The following is a 21869-nucleotide window of genomic DNA, read 5'->3' on the forward strand; positions in this document are numbered from 1 at the left end:
CAAAGGTATGCAAGCAGAGATCTACATGTCCGCCTACATCTTGGATGCAATATGCACATGACCAGAGTTCCTGGGCTAGAAGTGGGCATGGACACTGGCAGAGACTGCTATGAACACTTACTATAAGATGTTGTTTGCATGCAGCTTCAGAGGATTTATCACATGGTTGTCCGATCATTTTTTCACCCTGGTTTACAAGATGATATTTGAACAGGATCCACTCTGCATGTCGAAGGAAGCAATGGAGGCACTGATAGACATTGTTGATTGGTATGCCTCACCATCTGACACCTTCATATGGATGTACATCACGGATAAGCCTTCGCATGTTCTACCGAAGTTTTCCTTGGACATGCTCATCATGCAAGAAGTAGCATATCACATCTAAGTAGGATTGAAAGCTAGGTTGCACTGGTAGAAGAAGGCACCTTAGCCCGCTCTTCCACTGCGCATAGGGTTATACGAGATCTAAAGTTTCAAGCATGTGGATGTCAAAGTAGAGCAGATGAATAAGTATCCATTCAACCTCCGAATTTACAATCTGTATGACCCGCATTGTCTTGTGAAAGATCACTACGCGAGAGTACAATTCAACTGGATCCACGGGGTATGTCATTGGGTGGAGGAGGACCTGTGGAGATATTGTTACAACTCCTCCAGACTCAATGAACCGATTGGTTTCGTTGTGGAATGGTTAGTGAATCAATGTGAAGCAGCATCTTGGAGAGCACCAGAAGCAGCAGCAGCAGCAGAGGTGAACATACCAGTGTGCGACAAGGGCAAGAGGAAGATTTTCGATCGCATGGAGGAAGATCAAAGCTGCAAGTTCCGAGCAGATCCACTTATGGAGAAAGCAGCTATGGCTATAGAGGCGAAGAGGAAGCCACGCGATAATTGAAACGCGTCAGAGAGAGAAATGGAGAATGGAGGAAACAGAGAAGAAGTTGCATGACTTGAAGGACCAACTCTGGAAGGAACAGGAGTTGCGCAGTCACGAGAAGGAAGCGCAGCAAGAACAAGTACAACAGGGGGCGCATCTTGTGCAGGTAAATGAAGTAGTGCCCATACAGGTAGTGGACTCATCAGACTAGCTAGCATCAGGAAAACAGGGTGAGCCATCACCGGAGCAAGACTTCACTCAGGAGATTGAGAGAGCACTTGAACAAATGGATACGGATATGGAGTAGCAGGAATTAGAGCAAGATACCGACCTCATGCCTCGCCACCAAGGGGTCGACCCACCAGCTTCACCGCATCTAGAAGACGAGTAAGTCCTAAGAGACCAAGAAGACACTAAGATCCTTGGAGATCAACTGGAAGGAGAGATGCACAACATCTCATTCGACGAGTCTCAACATAGAGTTGTGCAATCTCATAGAGTGTCAACTCTAGAAGATCATACATCTCCTACATAGTATGAGGAATGATTGATCATGTCTAACATGCACAAACATCTAATAGCATTGGCCGATGCTACCAGATCTTATGTCGAAGCCACTAGCTTGAGTGTTCAGTTTCTGATCGCTGAGAACGAGCGAATGGCAAAGGAACTACAGACAGCCAAGCAGGGAGGAGAATTGGTTATAGCATCCACCTGAGTAGAATTGAAGAAGGCAATACTAGATGAAGTGTTGTCCCTTGACACAGTCATGCGGGCGTTGTATTCCAAGTTTGGTACCGTGCATAAGGCAGTCGTCCATCTCAACGGATGGCAGCAACGATGTGCTAGAAGAGCACATATCTTGTCGAACGTGCATGCTGTTGTTGATTACATGCAAACATGGATGATGAGATACAAGGGAGCCCCACTTCACTTGCCTAAGATGATGAAGCCCAGAGCGGTCAAGCTGAAGGCATACATCTGCAGTCAGATCTGGAACTATGAAGATCTCTCGCTGCTCATCACTAGTCCACAAGCTTCCCATGCACGTATATTCAAGAGTATGTATGTTGTGGTGTGCACACATGCGATCCCATCTATTGGGACTCTCACCAAGGCGAAGACAAAGGCATCAATCCAACTAGAGCTTGACTCGTACTTTGAAGAGTTGATGCGAATAGCCACCAACCCAGACTTTCCCATTAGTGCAAACATCATGCACAAGTATGTCGTTGGTCCGGCCGCGCTGAAGACAATGATGCACATGCTTTCAGACAAGTTAAACAGAGGAGCCCGAGCAGTGTACCCTGATGCTATGGAGGAAAGAGTCAAGTTCCAGAAAGATGTCACCCTAGAGTACACAGACACCATCATGGACTACTGATCTTAGCATCAATACGCTATTATTGATCATCGAGAGGATGTCAAAGAGTTAGACTTCCCACTGTTACCCGAGTCATAGTGATGTCTTGCATGGCTTGCTCAATCCATTTTGTCTCACATGGGTGCATGTGCATTGTAATGTAACGTCTTGTCAAGTGTAAGTTCAAGTGTCAATAGTTGGATGTAACAGTCATAGAGTAGATGAAGAGTCATGAGGGTAGATGAAATGTCACAAAGGGCAATGTCAAGGGCCACCCCACCCTTTGCTATAAATAGTCGCTCATAACTTGTTGTGAAGGCTTTTGGTCAGCCAAGCTTCGATAGGACTTTCTTAGAGAAAGCTTAGACAGTATTCTAATGCTCCTTGGCTTCTCCACTGCACAGAGCTAGTTTATCTCTTTGGAGGAGCAGGCGGTTGTGGCTATAACGTTCCACTATTATAACTAGCGGGTGTACATGGATGTATTATATGATTGGAACTTACACTTCTTAATATAATAGAGCCAACATGTTTTCATGCATATGTTTTTATTGTAGTTGGACTATTCTGGTTGCTATAGAAATGTATGTTATTTAACTTACGCATTTGTGTGCGAACTATTTTGCATGCAATTGTATGAATCTTGTTGCAGATGTGTTGTTGGTTTGAACATCACTTTGGATTGCTCACTATCTTGCTTTCCAGTCGGTGATGCATCTTTGATCATGTGTTCCCTTCCAAGCCGAGTACTATTACAGGTTTCCAAGGGGTGCACTCACCTCACCCCCCATGTGTTAGAACCTCTTGTGCACCTTCCTTGACTTGCCGCAGCTATCACACCCTTGCTACCAACAGGGACATCTTACTTGCCTCTGTGCAAAATCCCAGTCATGACATTACTATACGACACACTACTGGGACTCCTATATCAAATGGTCTGAGGTCTAATTTGGATTTCTTACCAGGGAGATCCCCTAACATGTTGGCGGGTCTATAACCATCAACAGGTTTGTATGGTTGTTTCGCCTTGTCCATCTTTCCTTTCTGTCGAACCTTCGTAGGGTTCTTCCTTGGTGACTGCCTCACCGATACAGCCTATGGTTTCTTCTGTTTATCCTTAGCATCAGATGGTTTAGGCCTAGGTGACCTCAATGTCGTAGGCACAGACGGTGTAGCTTCCATTGCCAACTCAATTTCAAGGGCTGTGACTTCAGAGACAGCGACTTCTGCAAGCTCAGTCCTTTCCTCAAGGATGATCTTATGGCTCCAATCATGCAAGTTTGTGCACTCCGGTCGTGAAAGAAGTTCCTCCCAATCTTTGTGGTTCATAAGTCAAGAAAATTCACAAGCGATTTTCAAAAGGCAAAGTGTTCTACTGCAGGCTAGCATGCCAGATTTATAGGCGATTTCAAATTCAAATCCGACCGTTCCCTCCAATTTCTGATCATAAATGCATCTTTGGCAGCAGATTGCCAAAGATTTGCGCCATAAATGCAGCCTACCCGCTCCTCCTAACTTGATTTTCTCCATCCAATGGCTCTTTTTAGACCCTATTGCATGGCACCATCCTCCATGGTGTAGATCCTCCTAGTGTACGTCTTGCTTCCCTCGCATAGCCCCCTTACTTCATTTTCCGAGCCTTCGGGCAGTGTAGTTTATAGTCTTGTACTTCCTTGCAGCTGCCTGGAGTACTAAGACTATCCTGCCATCATGTAGTCATTGTGCAGGGGCAGGATCCCCTTGATATAACTTCAGTTGACTTCCATTGACTCTTCCTGGAAATAATTCCCCATTCAGCTTTGTGAGTTGAACTGCGCCACCATATGTAATTTCCTTCACTGCACAAGGTCCCAACTAGTGCATTTGAAACTTCTCAGGGAGCTTCGTGAACTTCCTATCACAAAGTAAGACCAAATCATTCATCTTGAGGGTGTGCAGATTAATATGTTGATCATGTCATGCCTTTTTGCACTCCTTTTGCACCTATTGGTGAAATCCTGCTAAGAACTTGTCTTCTTCTAACTCCAACAACTGTGTGAGGTGCTCCTCCATAGTCTCGCAGTTTACCATATCAGTCAATGTTGCAATTCACAAACTCAACACAATATACTCCATGGGCATCACAACCTCTATCCCATAGACCAACTTGAATGGAGTTTGTCCTGTTAATTTCTTACACGTTGTCCTATATTCCCATAGGACTGCTAGTATGCACACATCCCAATCGTTCATCTGCATGTTTCAGACGTTTTGTCAATGTGTTTTCCATAATTTTATTGAATGCTTCAACCATACCATTTTCCTGAGGATGATAGGGCGTACTCTTTTGATGATAAACCTGAAATTCTTCGAGCATCGCAGCAATAGTTTCATTTAGAAAGTGCGTACCCCTATCACTCATCAATATCTTAGGACACCCAAACCTTGTCAAGACATATTCAAACAAGAACTTCACAGCTATAGCAGCGCTACTATCCTTTGTTGGTTGTGCTTCTTCCATCTTGTCAAATACTCTGTCATAGTAATAATGTACCGTGCGCCCGTCTTTTTCCCTGGTGGTTGTATTGGACCCACAAAGTCAATCGCCCATTTATCAAACACCTATAATGAAATCTGAGGATTTAAAGGCAACTTATCCCTTTGTGATGGATTTCTCGTCCTCTGACATGCATCGCACACCCTACAATATGCCTTAGAATCCTTATGCGTCGTTGGACACCATAATCATGCGCGTAGAATCTTCTGCACGGTTGCTCTACCTACATAGTGTCCTCCTGCCACTCATCCATGTGCTTCAGCGAGGGTGCTCGATCATTCAAATTCTAGAACATATCAACGTAGTATTTCATCAGTGCCCATCTTATATAAGTGTCCCACAGTCATAGAAAAGTCAGCTGCGCGGACCACCAACTCCTTTTTTTGTTGTGTAGATTATCCTTCTGGGGTTGTTCCATTAGTAAAAAACTGGATTATATGACCAAAATTATCATCCACGACGTGTATAGTGAAGAGTTGCGCATACGACAATCCTTCCTCCAAATTAGTAGGTTCTTCGCCTCTCTCAATTATGGATAGATGATATGGTCCCACATTCAACCACCCAAGCCTCAAAATCACGTCAAAGTCATAATCCTAAAACAACAATAACCACCTACAAATCTTCCCCCCCAACACAGGCTTGTTGACTAGGTACTTGAGAGCGGAGTGATCTATATACATTTTGAAATGCGCGCCTAACAGGTAATGTCGAAACTTCTGCAGCACGTAGACCATCACCAATCCTTCACACTCTGTAGTTGAATAGTTCTTTTCCACCGTTGATAATTTCCGACTTGCGAAGGCTATAGGGTGATTTATCTCTCCTTCACTTGGTTGGGTTAATACCACACCCAACGCAATACAAGAGGCATCCACATGAACATGAAATTCTTTCTTCCAGTCTGGGAATACCAAAATGGGCGCAGTCACCATCTTTTCCTTTAATACATCCAGACTGCGTTGACACTCTTCATCCCAACAGGAAGTCACGTCCTTTTTTCAGTAACTTCTCCATCGGCGTAGTTATCTGTGCGTAGGCTTTGATAAACTTTCTAAAGTAGCCAGTGTGCCCCAGCGTTGCGCTCAGCTGCTTTACATTCTTTGGATCTTCTAAATTGACAATTATTGTTATCTCCATAGAGTCCACCATTAGTCCTTGCTTACATACCACATGGCCTAGCAATATCCCATAAGGCACGCAAAAGATACATTTCTTCAAGTAGAAAGCAATTTGGTATCTGTGATAAGTATCCAACATAAGGCACAGACTTGCAACGTGGCGCTTTACCAATCTAAACATAGTCCAGTCATCAAAATACACTTCTAAGAATTTATGGATGAATTCTTTGAACATTGCAATTACAACCCTTGAAAAGATCGCGGGCACATTCTTCAGCCTAAATGGCATCACTATGTACTAGAAGCATCCCCACTCCGTCATGAAGGTCATCTTGCTGCGATCCTTCGGCGCGATCTTAATCTGATGGTACCTTGAGAACCCATCAGTGAATGAATAAGCTTCATGTCCTCCAACATTCTCCAAAACTTCATCTGTAAATGGTGTTGGAAATGGGTCATGAACACATGCATCATTGAGCTTTCTCAGGTCTACGCATATTTTGATTTCACCCTGCTACTTCTTCTCTTGAACAACCATAGGGCTCACCCAATCAAATTCTTCTATTGGCTCAATAATTCTAGCTTCCAGCATTTTGTCTAGCTCTTTGCACACCTTCTCCTTATACTTTGAATTTAGATGGTAAGGTCTCTATTTTACGGGCTTCACATCGAGCTTTAAGGTGATCTTCATCACTCCCAGATCCCCTACTATTCCTTTCAGGTCCGAGAACTTGGTGGGAAACAAGTCCTGGTACTCGCGCAACAGCTCCGCAACTTTATCAATTGTATCTTCATCCCAATAATCGCCTATCTTTGCAAACTTAGGCTATGCGTTGGACCCAATGTTTACTTGCCTGGTCTTCAAAGGTTCTGATATATCAGGGTTCACTGCTTTAGGACCTTCAACCTCGCGTTGTCCTTCGGTCTCTGGAATGTTGATTTTTCGCGGATCATCTTCTTCTTCTTCTGCAGTCACATTGTAGCACTCCAGCGCATGGCGCAGCTGGGTACTCCAGTCTAGTTGAACCCATTCTACCGGCTCTTCAGGCATTCTAAAGATAGCAGCCTTAATTTCCTAGAGCGCTTCATCAATGCACTCAAACCCATCCTCAAAGCTGAAAGTTAACAAGAAACTTTCCCTCAAGATATCCCATTCGGCTATCCCATGGCGTAGCTCCGTTTCCAAGTACCAATTCATTGGAATAGTATCTAAGGTGTGACAGAAGATATGCACCCATTCTTGTTGTGGCTCTTCTCCCCATGCTTTAGTCCACCACGCCAAGTGTTCACGCAGATCATCCTTTCCACTGTATTTTTAGTCATACAGGTATTAGCGTATCCAAACCTTAGCTTCATCATTCGCTTGTATTCCTTCCAGTCAGCGAAGCTATCCTTATGCGTACCCCACCAATGGGTAGGTGTAGTGTGTAGTGCCAACTCGAGCACTTGGAAACGATGCTCTTTGGGCACCTCCCTTTCAAACTCATCCAAAAATAAATTAACATCATTTAAGCCATCATAATGTGGGAGATTCCTTACCTTTGTAGATACGCACAACAATTTTGTCATCATATTGCAACGTAGCGTAGAGACTTCATGCAACCTATTCTGCCAATGTTCGAGCTCTTCATCTGAGTCTGAGGTACAAGAGTTATCTCTATCCCATGTGATCCGCCCATCTGTAGTGGGATTGATCCAATCTTCATCGTGCATAATTATATTGTATATTTGATCCAAGTCATCGTCCTCCACATAGTCGCGGACCGGTTCAGTGTGTCGCGCCCCTTCAGCGAGGTCCAATGGAACAATAACCCTGAGCACCTTCTTCTCAAATGTCATCCTTCGCTTCTTCAGATTAATTATTGTATCCATGTCAAAGGCCCAATCAATTCCTAGTAACGCAGGGTAAGGATTGTTGTAATCCACTATTTCAATTACTTCAAAATCAGCCAGAGCACTTGCTCCTTCAATGTATGTTGTTAGCCCATACAGGTGCCCGGTAGGAATGATCTTCTAATGATTGGCCTTGTGTAGTTGTATAGGAGACCATTGTAGCACAGGTCTCCCCATCCTCTCCCATGTTTGTTTAGGTAATACGTTCGCATCAGAACCAAAATCGAGGATGACTTGATCCATTTTATATTCTCCAATCTGCGGGATCAGCCTCATCTCATGCCCAGTCCGCTTCTTATGTTTATCGAGTTTCCTCAAAAATCGTTGTTCTGAAGGAATCTTAATTTTTCCCGTACAATTATCGATTAGCTCCTAAAGCCCTTACACTACCTTCTTATCCCTCAACAACTTCATACAAGTTTTCAAAAAAGTAGCTAATAGCGATGGATCCACATCTTGTACTTCACTATTTCCAGTTGATTTCTCTTGACTCCCTGACGTAGAAACTTCAACAAAATTCTTCTTGGCCTCCATAAAATTTTCTTTAGCCCAGTTTAGGTCAAACCCAACTTCTTTTTTAGTAGAATAGCACACTTATCCTTCGATCTTTGGCTGCTTTCCTTTATCTTCTCATGTGGCCATACCACTACGCATTACAATATTAATACTGTGATCCTCTTCGTGAGGCTCCGCCCTCATCATCTAGATATTCTGCGTAGGTTGTTGTGTCCTTTTCTCCTGCATCTTAGCTATCAACATTGGGCAATCTTCTATCACATGATCAAACTGTATGCAATATTAACAAGATGGATGCATTGGGTTCTGACAGTTGCACGCAAAATGTCCAGCTTCACCACATTTATAACAAATAACTTGTCCGTGACCTCTACCAGCCCCTCCTCCTCTTCCTCTTCCACGGCCTTGAAATCCTCTGCACGCTACACCTGCACCTTGATCCTGAGACCGATTTTCTGCCTGCATTCAATAGGTAGGGGTCCTTTCCATCATCAGTTTGTAGCTTCAGCAGTTTCGCTCATCATGTCCGACCAATTTACAGAAAGTACAAAACAATGGTTGCGGTGTCTGAACAAACTTTTGCAAGAGATGACAATTATCAGTGACGTGCTTTTCAGCTATCTGGAAAATAACGCACCATAACGGTACGCCTGCGCTTGGTCCCGCAATATTCTTAGGTTTCAAAGGAATAGGACCTCCTCCAATGAAACAATTATGATATATAGGGCAGTGATCCTTATCATGTCCCTTGTCTTTACATTTTATACACCAAACTTCTGCGCACACCTTAGTCTGAGCATCCTTCCCTATCTTCAAACTCTGCAACTCCATGTGCATACTTTTCGGCTGCGACTGAATTTGTTGCACTCCTACATTCATATCATGTATTGGTGAGGCTTCCAACCTCATCGCGATCTCCACAGCCTCTGCTTGCATTCCTATCTTTTGTTGTGATAATGGTAATCTTAGATGAGGCAATAATGAAGAAATGTACCAATCCTTGTGTTGATCATCCATGATGTTCATATTAGCTTGTCGGATCAGGCATTTTAGCCTCTGATTGAAATCCCACGAGGACTCATTTACATTTTGTTATATCTCCTTAAACTTTGTTACAAACTGTGCCTAAGACTTAGGCTTCTTAAACTCATTGTTCAATGCTTGCTGAGTCTCTACCAACGTCGCGCCAGGTCTATCTTAACAGAACTTAATATACCAGGTTAGCGCCCTATCCTGCAGAGTTGTGACCAGTTGTGCCTTCTTTATATATTCATCAGTAATCTACTGCACTATCCACATAGCATTTGCAACAAACCAGAACTTTTCGGGGTCTTCTCTTCCTACCCCTTTAAAGATTGGCATCTTCATTGTGCTCGAAATGTTGAATGGTTGGTGCGGAGGTGGAGGTGGAGGCGAGGGTGTAGGTGTATGTGGCAGAGGTGGGGGTGGAGGTGGAGTGGATGGATGAGGTATCCTCGGGATACCTTGACTTACTATCTACAATGCACTTCACGGTGTGCTTAGAATAGTCCCTTCATTGTTGTTGTAAGAGGATCCTAACAATGGACTGTATTTAGAACCTGATTCTTCGTTCCTTCTAAATGGTTTTCCACTTCGCGTAGCTCCAAACATCAAGGTAATGGCATAACCTATTTATCACACAACAACATCTTAATCCCAAGTTTTCGGAGATTTTAAGTACTTACCTCGCAGTCCCTTGAATAACATAAGCTCTACTTCGCTATAGCTGATGGTGGTATCAATCGCAAGCTCAATGATGAATCCCCCTAAGATATGATCAATCCAATAATCAAGAGCCCACGCGATGTTATTTTCTTAAGATTTTAGGTGCTTCACCAGCTCTGGATTCCACACAATAGGGTTTTCAAGCGTCCACGTACCCTGATTGTTCGCTAATTTAGACAACATCTCATGCAATTCGCAAGGGAAGAGACAAAAAAAGGCTTCGGTTTTGTCTATGTACAGGTATCTATTCAACCACTGTTCCTTAGATAAACGCAGGTTTTTGTTCTCCTAAGCTAAAAACGCATGCAACTTCTAATCGATCCACTTTTCAATTTCCTTCTTAGTATGTAACCACTTATTCAACATCACACATTCCTTAGACAGATCCCGGTCCTGGAAACAGAACCATTTGTTGGCTTGATGGGGCCTCACCCAGGTTCAGCATTATATGTGCCAACTAACAAAACCCTCACTGCTGACCCTTTCAGTAACAACCTACATAGCGCAGGCTGCAGTCTCACCCAAAACAGTATTGGGGGATGCTAGAACCAGGTTTCTGCATCTAGAGGCCTGTGTGATGGTTTTTTGATACCCTTATGACTTAGAGCTACCTTCGCGCAGCTCTAACCCTTCCGAACAGACAACTACTGCAAACGTATCTAAATGACTTCCAGATCTTCGTGAAGGTAGATAACTAATCTCAACATGTAGAAAGATTACAGATCTACTAGTTTCGCACAGTAAATAAGAATTAATTCATAGAAAACATATCACAAAGCAAAGATACATAAACTTTAGCAGAAGTAATTAACAAGGCACGGATGCATCAGAGTCGTCTCAAAACAGTCTTTATTAATTATAAATGTTCAATTACAAACTTCTTATCCCTGTGCACTCAGTTGCAGGGGCCCGCACACTCAGCCTGCAAACTTACCAAGGTCTCTGCGCACTCAGCTGCAGGGGCCCGCGCACTCAGCCTGCAAACTCACCAAAGTCTCTACGCACTCAACTGCAGGAGCCTTCCCCTTTCGCCTAAGTGTAGGAAACAAACCTTTCCTACCTTAGCACCTTGCCCTTACAATGATTCTTCACCAAAAGTTAACTTCTAAGACTCACTATGACTCAACTTTATATAACATTTGCTTTACAATACCATGGCTTGCGGGTCTCAAAACAACTCTATCACCTACCCAATTAAGGGACTAAAGCCCCTTTGACTTCTACTAGCTTCGCGTTCAGCTTCCACATTTTGCGGAGAATGTACATTCGTTACAAAAGGAAACTACAAAATTTACTCCAAATTTGACTCAATTAACCCCAGGGACCCCTTCCCAACACCTATGAAGCCTCCACAGTTATTGATAAAATCTCGCATATATATATATTGGTCTCCTCTCCCACAAAATTTGTCTTTCTAAAGCATTCTGAGAATTGATTAAATATACATCATTATTTTGAGAAGCCCTATTCAGAGGTGATAAAAAGAAGCAATAACATGTCCTAACTTGAAGACCTGTAGCAAAGGAGTAGTAGTATATTGCACCTTGTTCCGGAAGGGGTATAGTGACAAGAAAGGAGCTTCAAAACCCTTGAATCCAATCATTGACTTTGGCATCCTAAATGACATTAAAGACAAAGACTATAGTACCTTTGACAAATTTGAAGTCTTCATTATTAAAGGTAAACAGAAGATCATGGCATCTAGTAGTAGGCCTTGAAGCAACCTCCATGATCATGAAGGACTAAGGTACATAATTGTGATGTATGTATGGCATATTCATTTAATGAGGATCTAACATGAATTGTCTCAAGGTTTAGTGGTTCATATGAATCTAGGGTTTTTACTTTCCATTATATTGAAGATACTTATCTAGGATTGAAAACCCTAGGTGGCACATGAAAACCCTAGTCATATAGAAACCCTAACCCTAACCCTAATCACTCATTACTCTTGACTTCTAGGGCTTGTAGGTAATCTAGGGTGTAGAGTAAAGCCTAGTGTTGATTGAAGAAGATAATTTGATTCTTGTTGGATCTAGGGTTTGTACTTGGAAACTCTAGGATTCCATCCTCCATTGTTGCATATAAACCCTAAATTGACAAATTAACGTCATGCTTTTGGTATCACATATTTTCCTTGGTCATATTTGTCAATAAGTATTGTAGGTGTAAATATTATGAGGGAGCACTTTAATAAAGGAAACCTTACAAGGTTTGTAAAAGGAGCAACTCAAGGTATGTCTAAGACCATAAATTTTTGTAGCTAAACTTTTATTATTAGAAGATACGATTATTTTGAAATTTACCTTGTATTACTAACTTTTTTTGTTTATAATTTTGAATCACAAAGATTCTTGTTAGGGTGATTAATCACTAGATTGAATCTACCCTTGTCATACTATCTCTTGTCATTTTGGTGAAACCCTAACCTTTAGGGTTCACTGTAAAAACCCTACCCCTTTTTTATACTTAGGGTTTGTTGATAAAGTCCAGAAATGAAATCCTACTCTCTTGATGTTTATGGTTTGTTATGAACCGTCGCCTTTTTAGGGTTTGTCGATAATATCTACGTTAAATAATAAAACCCTAGATTTTAGGGTATGGTGAATTAGGGTTTATGACAAAACCCTTAGGATATTCAAATGAAAACATGGGTTTACGGGATTTCGCATGATTGAAACCCTAATCTAATCAAATTGTTGTATATCTAATTTTTGAAGTTAGATGTGTGTATCTAGGGTTTACAATAAAAACCATAGTAAGAGATTGATATAAAAATGAATCCCTAGATATGAAATGCTAGTATGCTAACTTGATTGTTGATGATTAATGAAATCTAGGGTTTGTGACAAAACCCTAGTAGAATTTGACATAAAGTTCTAGGGCATAATATTGAAGATGTAAAATGCTATGATTGGATTGCTAACTTGATTCAATGTTCATATCAAGGCTTTAAGTCTTGATGATGGAATCTAGGGTTTACGGCAAAAACCCTAGCAAGTTGTTGAAGTACAAAAAATAAAAGAGGTAACCATTGTTGACTATGAACCTAACTAGGTTTAGGTATTTGATGTCTAAAGCTTGATTATTTTGATGCTTCCATTGTAATGACATAATTTTGATATAGTTGACTTCATGTTTCTCTATATTTGTACTTGGATGTACTTTTTGTTGAATATTTTCACGTATATAATCTTTAAGATGTTGAAGATGTTCATAATTGAAGATGACTTGAAAAGGGAATGATGATGACACATGAGTGGATGACCTTGTTGCCATGAGAAAGTATGATATTCCTGAAGTTTTGATAAGTTGAAGTTTCTTCGAAGTTGTTGATGTCCCTAAGTTGAGAGGAGCTTGGATGAAAGAAAGTGTATATCTCTCTAGTTGAGAGGGAAGGCATAATGTGGCAATTGTGACCTTGAAGAAAGAATAAGATCATGGATGAATCCCTGTAGATAGATATTCGTAAATGGAAAAGTTGTAAACAAGACTTGGATGATCCAAAAGAAGTGTTGAGGCTGAGTTTGGTGTTGTTATAGAAGTTAAAGAAAAAGGATTCCTATATTTGTTTGAAGAATATGATGATGACCTAACTATTAGAAAATTAGAAAGGCAGAAATATTTTCTTTACATAGATAATTACGCGTGACTTTATTATATTTATGTTATTCTTTTATCTTTTAGGTCATCAAGCAATTACCAAAATAATAGCACAAAGATCATAGACACCATATATAGGTGGACAACCAAGGAAAACCCAATCAACAATTCTTCCTTCAATAGTTTCATGAGATAATCCAAGACTCCTAACCTAGACAAAGAATTCATCCACACCAAGTCAACCCTTTCTTCCTTCTGCAGATGATAACCCTCCAATAATAACTTTGACCTAGCAGCAACAACAACTTCAACTTGGAAATAAAGACTCTGATCTTCCTAGATACTTCACTTGGGTGAGAGATAGATGGCCCACAACTTTGTTTTTTATGTCTTCTTCCTTCTTTTCAATTTTTGTACCCTTTTCTAACTCTTTTACAACTTTGCACTTTTTAGTTGCCTTGGATTGGAAATCAAACTTGTGTGTCTCAAATGAATTGCACTCCATTGTATATATAGCCTTTTAGTGAGGTTGAATTACCCTTCTTGAAGTCGACTTGATCTCCTTGAGGCTAACTTGGTGTGGAGGGGACAAATAACATATTTGACTCAATATTAATTCTTTTTAAATGATTCAAAAGCCCAAGAAGTGTCTCTTTAAGTGGACAATGACTTTAATGACTCAGAATAAATCCTAGAAGTCCTAAATGGGGACAATGGCCTAAAACATGATGACCCAAGCATGAAACCCATTCTTTAATAAGTCATAATAATAATAATAATATCTTCTTCATTCGTTTGATAAATACATTTCATTGTCACTCAAATATGTTTTGTGAAGACTGAACCTAGTTACATTTTTCAACACTCCCTCTTTACTAGGGAGGTATTCATAATAAGAAGTACAAGGAAGATCTCAAAACATATGAACTATGAAGAGTTTAGGCACCACAATGCCATGGACTAGATTCCTAGACAAAGAATTCGTCCACACCAAGTCAACCCTTTCTTCCTTCTACAGATGATAACCCTCCAATAATAACTTTGACCTAGCAGCAACAACAACTTCGACTTGGCAATAAAGACTCTGATCTTCCTAGATACTTCACCTGGGTGAGAGATAGATGGCCCACAACTTCGTTTTTTATGTCTTCTTCCTTCTTTTCAAATTTTGTACCCTTTTCTAACTCTTTTACAACTTTGCACTTTTTAGTTGCCTTGGATTGGAAATCAAACTTGTCTGTCTCAAATGAATTGCACTCCATTGTATATATATCCTTTTAGTGAGGTCGAATTACCCTTCCTGAAGTCAATTTGATCTCCTTGAGGCTGACTTGGTGTGGAGGGGACAAATAACATATTTGACTCAATATTAATTCTTTTTAAATGATTCAAAAGCCCAAGAAGGGTCTCTTTAAATGGACAATGACTTTAATGACTCGGAATAAATCCTAGAAGTCCTCAATGGGGACATTGGCCTAAAACATGATGACCCAAGCATGAAACCCATTCTTTAATAAGTCATAATAATAATAATAATATCTTATTCATTTGTTTGATAAATACATTTAATTGTCACTCAAATATGTTTTGTGAAGACTGAACCTAGTTACATTCTTCAACACTCCCTCTTAACTAGGGAGGTATTCATAATAAGAAGTATAAGGAAGATATCAAAACATATGAACTATGAAGAGTTTAGGCACCATAATGCCATGGACTAGATTCCTGACCAGAGAAATCTATCCAAGGACCTCCAATAGTTTAGGCACTCACAGTGCCACGGACTAGATTCCTGACCAGGGAATCTATATGGGTGGGATTAAGATGGACTAAAGATTTTAGCCTCTCTATATACCATCAGACTTACTTTCTAACCATCAACCCATGGATCTAGGTGTGCATCTGAGGTCAGATATCTATGACCAATGCCACCCTCCCTACCTCGGGATCCAGACATCAACACAGAGTGTCGACCAGATTTCCTCCTAGGCAATGTGTCTTAGACACAAAGCCTCAACACTCCCAATTATTCCAATCGGTAGTAAATCCTCCCTGATCAAACAGATTGGTAACAAATCTTCCCTGATCAAACTGATTGGTAACCAGCATGTAAAACATGCTATCAAACCTTCGAGATATTTACGTGTACAAACACAACCCCAATTAGTAACAAAATGTCAAATGTACATAAGTAAACACAAATCTCTGGGTCTTTCAGACAACTTGATGTTACTTCTCAATTTATCACTAGGACTTTCAAATGAATCTTGACATAAGATTCCTCAAACATACATCTTCCTTTCTTAATTCACATGTAGCAACATTTTCTACAATCATATCCCGTTTTCCTTATTCCAGCATCCCCTCAAAATGAATTCTCCAATTTCTTCTTTCAAGGTATATATTATGACCATAATATGCCCTCCCTCTCAGTTTGGGAGATATACCCTTTCTTTTATCTATGCTCCCTCTTAACTTTAGGGATAACATCGGAGAATCTTTCATGACTTCCATCCTTCTTTATCATCTTCCTTCATCGTGCTTATCAAATCAAATTTACTTACGAACATCTTCATCGTCTTAAAGATTATGTACCTGCACAACTTAGATAGCAAGTACAACCAAATACATACATACATACATACATACATACATACATACATACATACATACATACATATATATATATATATATATATATATATAAGCATGAAGTTAACTATATCATAATCACATAATAAAGGAAGCATTTAGACTTTAGACATTAGATACTTAACCTTAGTTAGGTTCCTAAACAAGAGATACATACTTTTCCACTTCAACTTCTTGCTAGGGTTTTGTCATAAACCCTAGACTTCATCATCAAGACTTTTGAACAACCTAAACAAGATAAAAATCTTCATTATATCTAGGGCTTCAATATTTCTTCTAGAGATATGACATACCCTACTACAAAATATTACAAACTCTAGAAGCAATTCAAACAAATATAGTTCTACAATTCATCCAGCAACTTTAGAACTCATATGTTAGACTTCTACTAGAATTTAATGCAAACCCTAGATTCCATACATGAGACACTAAGATTCAACAATCAAAACCAATCACAACTCAATTTCATATTTCAACAATCTTTCATAAACCTCATATTATCACATTGTCATCATATATTATAAAATTGTGCTTCTACTAAGATTTAGTTACAAAACCCTAGAATTCATGAAATTGTCATCCTAGAGAATCAAACTTCGACTAGGGCTTAGTTCCAAACCCTAAGACTTATGACCATCAACAATTAGGTCAACATATATATCAGGATTCCATCATCATGCATAAGCATATCATAAAATGTGTTAGTCAAACCCAATGACACAAATATATTTAGACATATTTGATTAGACAAGGGTTTTGATCAAACAAACATACATATACCTATGATTTCATTCCTATGACATTATCTAAAATAAGGGTCTTGCTTATACACCCTACTAAACCCTAACAATCTAGGGTTTCAATATATAGCACAACAAATCCAAATTTACCAAAACTTCATAGATTTGGGATTTCAGACATCACCATCCAACCCTAACAGATTAGGGTCTCCATTATCATAGCAAAACCCCAAACATGACATCATTAAAACTTTTACACATCAAAATAACATTTTCTTGGATTTCATCAATAACCCTAAGTAGGCTAGGGTTTCACACATTATCACCGACATACCCTTAAGTTGTGGTTTTACAAAGAACCTTTTTAGGGTTCCACAAAAATAATCAAATATATGAGGAGGTTAGATTTATCTAATGATGAATCACCCAATCAATAATCATTATGATTCAATAGCTAGAAACAATAATGTTAGTAATGTAGAATAGTTTATCAAGAATGAATATACCTTTATCATAAAGAGAGCAAAAATTATAGTCCAAGGCATACCTTTTGTTTCTTAACAAATCTTGTAATTCCACTGCTTTGTCTTGTGAGGCCTTCTTCCATAATTTTTAGGTATTCAACAAGCCTTTCCTAAATAATAAAAATATGAATATAAATGTGATTAGTATTTAATGCAAACAAACTTAGATAAGTATGGAAAACCAAAAATGAAAAGGTAATACAAGGAATAAGATACTTATCTTTGGAAGCTGGTGAGGGCTCCCTCCAAGCTTGAGGGATACATATAACCTTATAAAACAATTCAAATTTTTTTTCCAAAATATGTTAAACCTACAAATATTAGAAATAAAAAATGAAACAACTAAAGCTTAGAGTAAAGGACTTAGTAGTGTAAGTCCCTTATATCTAGTTCTTTGACTCTATTCTTCTTTGGAGATCCTTCTTCAACAACATTACCTTGGTCTGATTTGTTGTTGAATATTAGTTTTGTTGTGCTAATTTCAACTGCATAATTAAAAACAACTGCTTATCATTTGCTTCATGTGCATAGGTTTCCTTTATGGTGTTTGTGAATGAACAGGTAAATTTATGTCAAGTTTTATGTCAAATTCATGAGAAAAATAGCATGAAAGTAAAGTGTTGAACAAAAACAAACAAATGTACATCAAACCATCAAAATGAACACTTAACACAGTGTTTTGATGAAGGAGTTCACCCCTCCTGGGCTACATCTCCTTGGTCCAGCTTCCATGGCTTGAGCCTCTGTATTATCTCAAAATGGAAAAAAGTGTTGTTTACAATGCTCTACTACTCCTAAAACCTGTTTTAGTGTGCTCAGAACATCAAAATCATCTAGGAATGCCTTTTCCTCATCCCAATTTTTTCGAATTTTTCAAAAGTTGTGGCAAAATCAATTTCTCCTAGTAAAACTCCACTAAAACTGGAGAAACTCCAGTTAACTCCACTAAATATGGACTTACCGCCAAAATTTGGGGGACTGCCATCCTTACTGCAAATTAATTAGTGGATAAGTGCAGTTTAACTAATCACTAAGCTGGATTAGTGCATTAAGCACATTTAATGGCGCGGTTAAGGTAAGTTGTTAGCCCGTGGTTTAAATGGTAGCGGTTACATGGTGGTATAAATGCCAACGGTGATGGTAAGTGTCGCGATTTTTGGTTAACCGTTAACCATAGCCGTCGATCTTCAAGGTTGTGTTCACATGGGAGGGGTCTGGCCCACAGACTGGCACCCTCCTCCCCCCAACCACCAAATCATATCATAATGTATACAATTCACAACCATATATTATTAATAACTAAAGGTGCGAATGTAATGGTAAGTTGTTGAGTTTGTTCGGGTCTTCGGGCTTGCCACTTGTCCCCTCCTCATTGGTCCACCTTAGACAAATGAAAATGAGCCAAATCACCACACCATTAACCAACCACAACGCGCCGCTTAGCGAACCCTTACTGGGCATTGACCAACTCGTTGACCTGCCACATGAGTAGTACGGACTACTAACTGTGCAGTGACTGTACCTTTTTTTTCAAAAATTCCTTTGTTTGGCAAAGCAGATAGAATGTGATATCTTCCTCATACGAGCTCGGTTTTGAGTGAAATGAGTTGCGTTGGGATCGTATCACCGAGACAAATGCGATCGTTTAGGTTTTGAGCAATTATTAACACTTTTATTTTTGAGCTAAATATCGAGCACTTGATCATTCTTCCCCACTGGAAGCCTTTTGGACCCCACAAGATACTATCAATTATTCAGCAGGTGAGGGTATAACTCCCTCACCTTCTTGATCTGCAACCATTTGGCATTAGAAGTTTTTTGTCCCTTGAGTCCCACTGGAAGGTATTCGACATTCCCTCTCTTTAAAGTTCTGGTTCTTTTGTCAAGTATGAGATCTTGCTGAAGTTTATCAAGATATTCTGGTGAGAAATCATCTATTGATGGCAACTGAACATGCTCTCCTTGATCATCAATCAAAGGAGGCTCAAACAATCTCAAATTCTAAACATTAACAACAGAGTATATTTGCATTTAAGGAGGCAAATCTAACTTAAATGCATTGTTACCAATCTTTTCCATAATTTTAAAAGGACCATAACGGATTGGCTTAAGCTTTTTACCTTCCCCTTAAAGTCTCTCTTTGCTAATATATAACCAAACTTTGTCTCCAACTATAAATTTATGATCGATGTGGTGTTTGTCATGCCTTGCCTTGTAGCTACTTTGACTTTTTCAAGCTTTTATTGCATTGTGTGATGTATCAACTAAATTTGCTCATTGAACTTCCTTGCCTTATCGATGTCACTATGACCATCGACGCCGACATCTTTCTCAAAGATTAAGTCCAATGGCAATCTTGGAAAGTACCCAAAACATGCCTTAAATGGCGATATGTTTGTGGAAGAATACTTTGCCCTGTTATATGCATGTTGTATGTAATGCAATTGCTCATCCCACAACTTGGGATGTTTGTTGCAATGTCCTCTAAGAAGATGAATGATTGTCCTGTTGACCACCTTGGTTTGTCCATCTGTTTGTAGATGAAAGGTTGTACTCTTCTTCAACTTAGTGTCCATCATGTCCCACAAATTTGACTAAAAATTCCCAACAAATTGAGAATCTCGATCACTTACAATGGAAGTAAGAAGACCAAAATGAACCCAAATATTTTGAAAGAAAAGATGAGTTGTTTGTTCAGTTGTAATTTTCCTTTTACATGGCGTTAGAATACACATCTTGCTGAACCTGTCTACAACTACATACAAGTAATCGTGACCTTTCCTTGACAATGGAAGACCTCCTACAAAATCCATTGAGATACTCTCCCATGGACATGAAGGTATGGAAGTGAAGTGTACAATCCTAGTTTCCTATTGCTAGGATTACTTGTTGCACACAAAGAACATCCTCTAATGAAACGAGATACATTATCAAACATGTGTGGCCAATAATAATACCTTTGGAGATTTTCTATTGTCTTGCCTACACCAAAGTATCCAACAATCAATGAAGTGTGTGCCTCCCTTATGATACTGTTTCTTTCTCCCTGTGGAATACATAACTTGCCCAAGTGATACAGCAAACTGTTATGTACATGGTAATATAACTCTTCAATTAGGTTTCCTTACCTCAAGCTTGCATACACATCTTGAAAGTCATTATCATATGCATATTTCTCAATGTAACTTTCATGTAAAACACAATTGTGCGTGAGTATAATAGATGTGTTTACAATAGGCCTAGAAAGCATATCAACTACCTTATTGTAGATTCCCTTTTTGTACTTGATAACCAAATGAAACTGTTGTAGAAAACCCATCCATCTGAAGTGTCATGATTGTTGCAACTTTGACTGTGACTGTAAGTACTGCAATGGTTGATGGTCAGTATGGATAATGGTGTCCTTCCCCATCAAGTAGTGTTTCCATTTTTTGACACTTTCTACCAATGCATAAAGTTCTTTGTCATAAGTGGGATAGTTAGTCACAACACCATTAAAAATTTCAGAATGAAATGAAATGGGCTTACCATGCTACATAAGAATTGCTCTCATGGCATAATCACTAGCATCGTTTGAATCTCAAATGGTTGTCTAAGATTCGGAAGAGCCAATATCGGTGTTGAACTGATCTTTTGTTTTAAAGCATCAAATACTTTTTTTTGTACATCTCCCCAATGGAAGACTTTATTGACACTAGTCAATGCATGTAGTGGTGCTGCAATTGAAGAAAAATTAGCAATAAATTTCCTCCAATATTGTGTTGCCCCGAGAAAGCTTCTTATCGTTGTAACTGTATTGGGCTTGGGCCAATTCAGAATGACCTCAACCCTAGAGGGGTCTATCTTTATCTCACCTCCTCCAACAATATGCCCCAAATAAACTAAAGAAGTCTTGCCAAATTCACACTTTGACATCTTTAAAAACAATTGTTCTTTTCTCAAGACATCAAGTACTTTGTTCACATGCATGATATGTTCATCTCTGGATTTGCTGAATATGAGAATATCATCTAAGTAAACAATGACAAAGTCATCTATAAATGGTCTCAATACATCATTCATAACTCTCATGAAAGTAGCTGGAGCATTTGTAAGACCGAAAGGCATAACAAGCCACTCAAACAATCCTTGTTTAGTTTTAAATGTGGTTTTCCAAATGTCCTCTTCAGCTATTCTAACTTGATGATAACCACTTCATAAGTCTAACTTAGTGAAATACTTTGCATACCTAAATTGATCAAGCAAATCATCAATTCTTGGGAGTGGATAATGATTCTTTACCGTTATTTTGTTTA

This window comes from Pinus tabuliformis, chromosome 6 (genome assembly GCF_031772625.1).
Source record: "Pinus tabuliformis cultivar Carrire ecotype Pingquan chromosome 6, CPIR1, whole genome shotgun sequence".
Lineage (NCBI taxonomy): Eukaryota > Viridiplantae > Streptophyta > Pinopsida > Pinales > Pinaceae > Pinus > Pinus tabuliformis.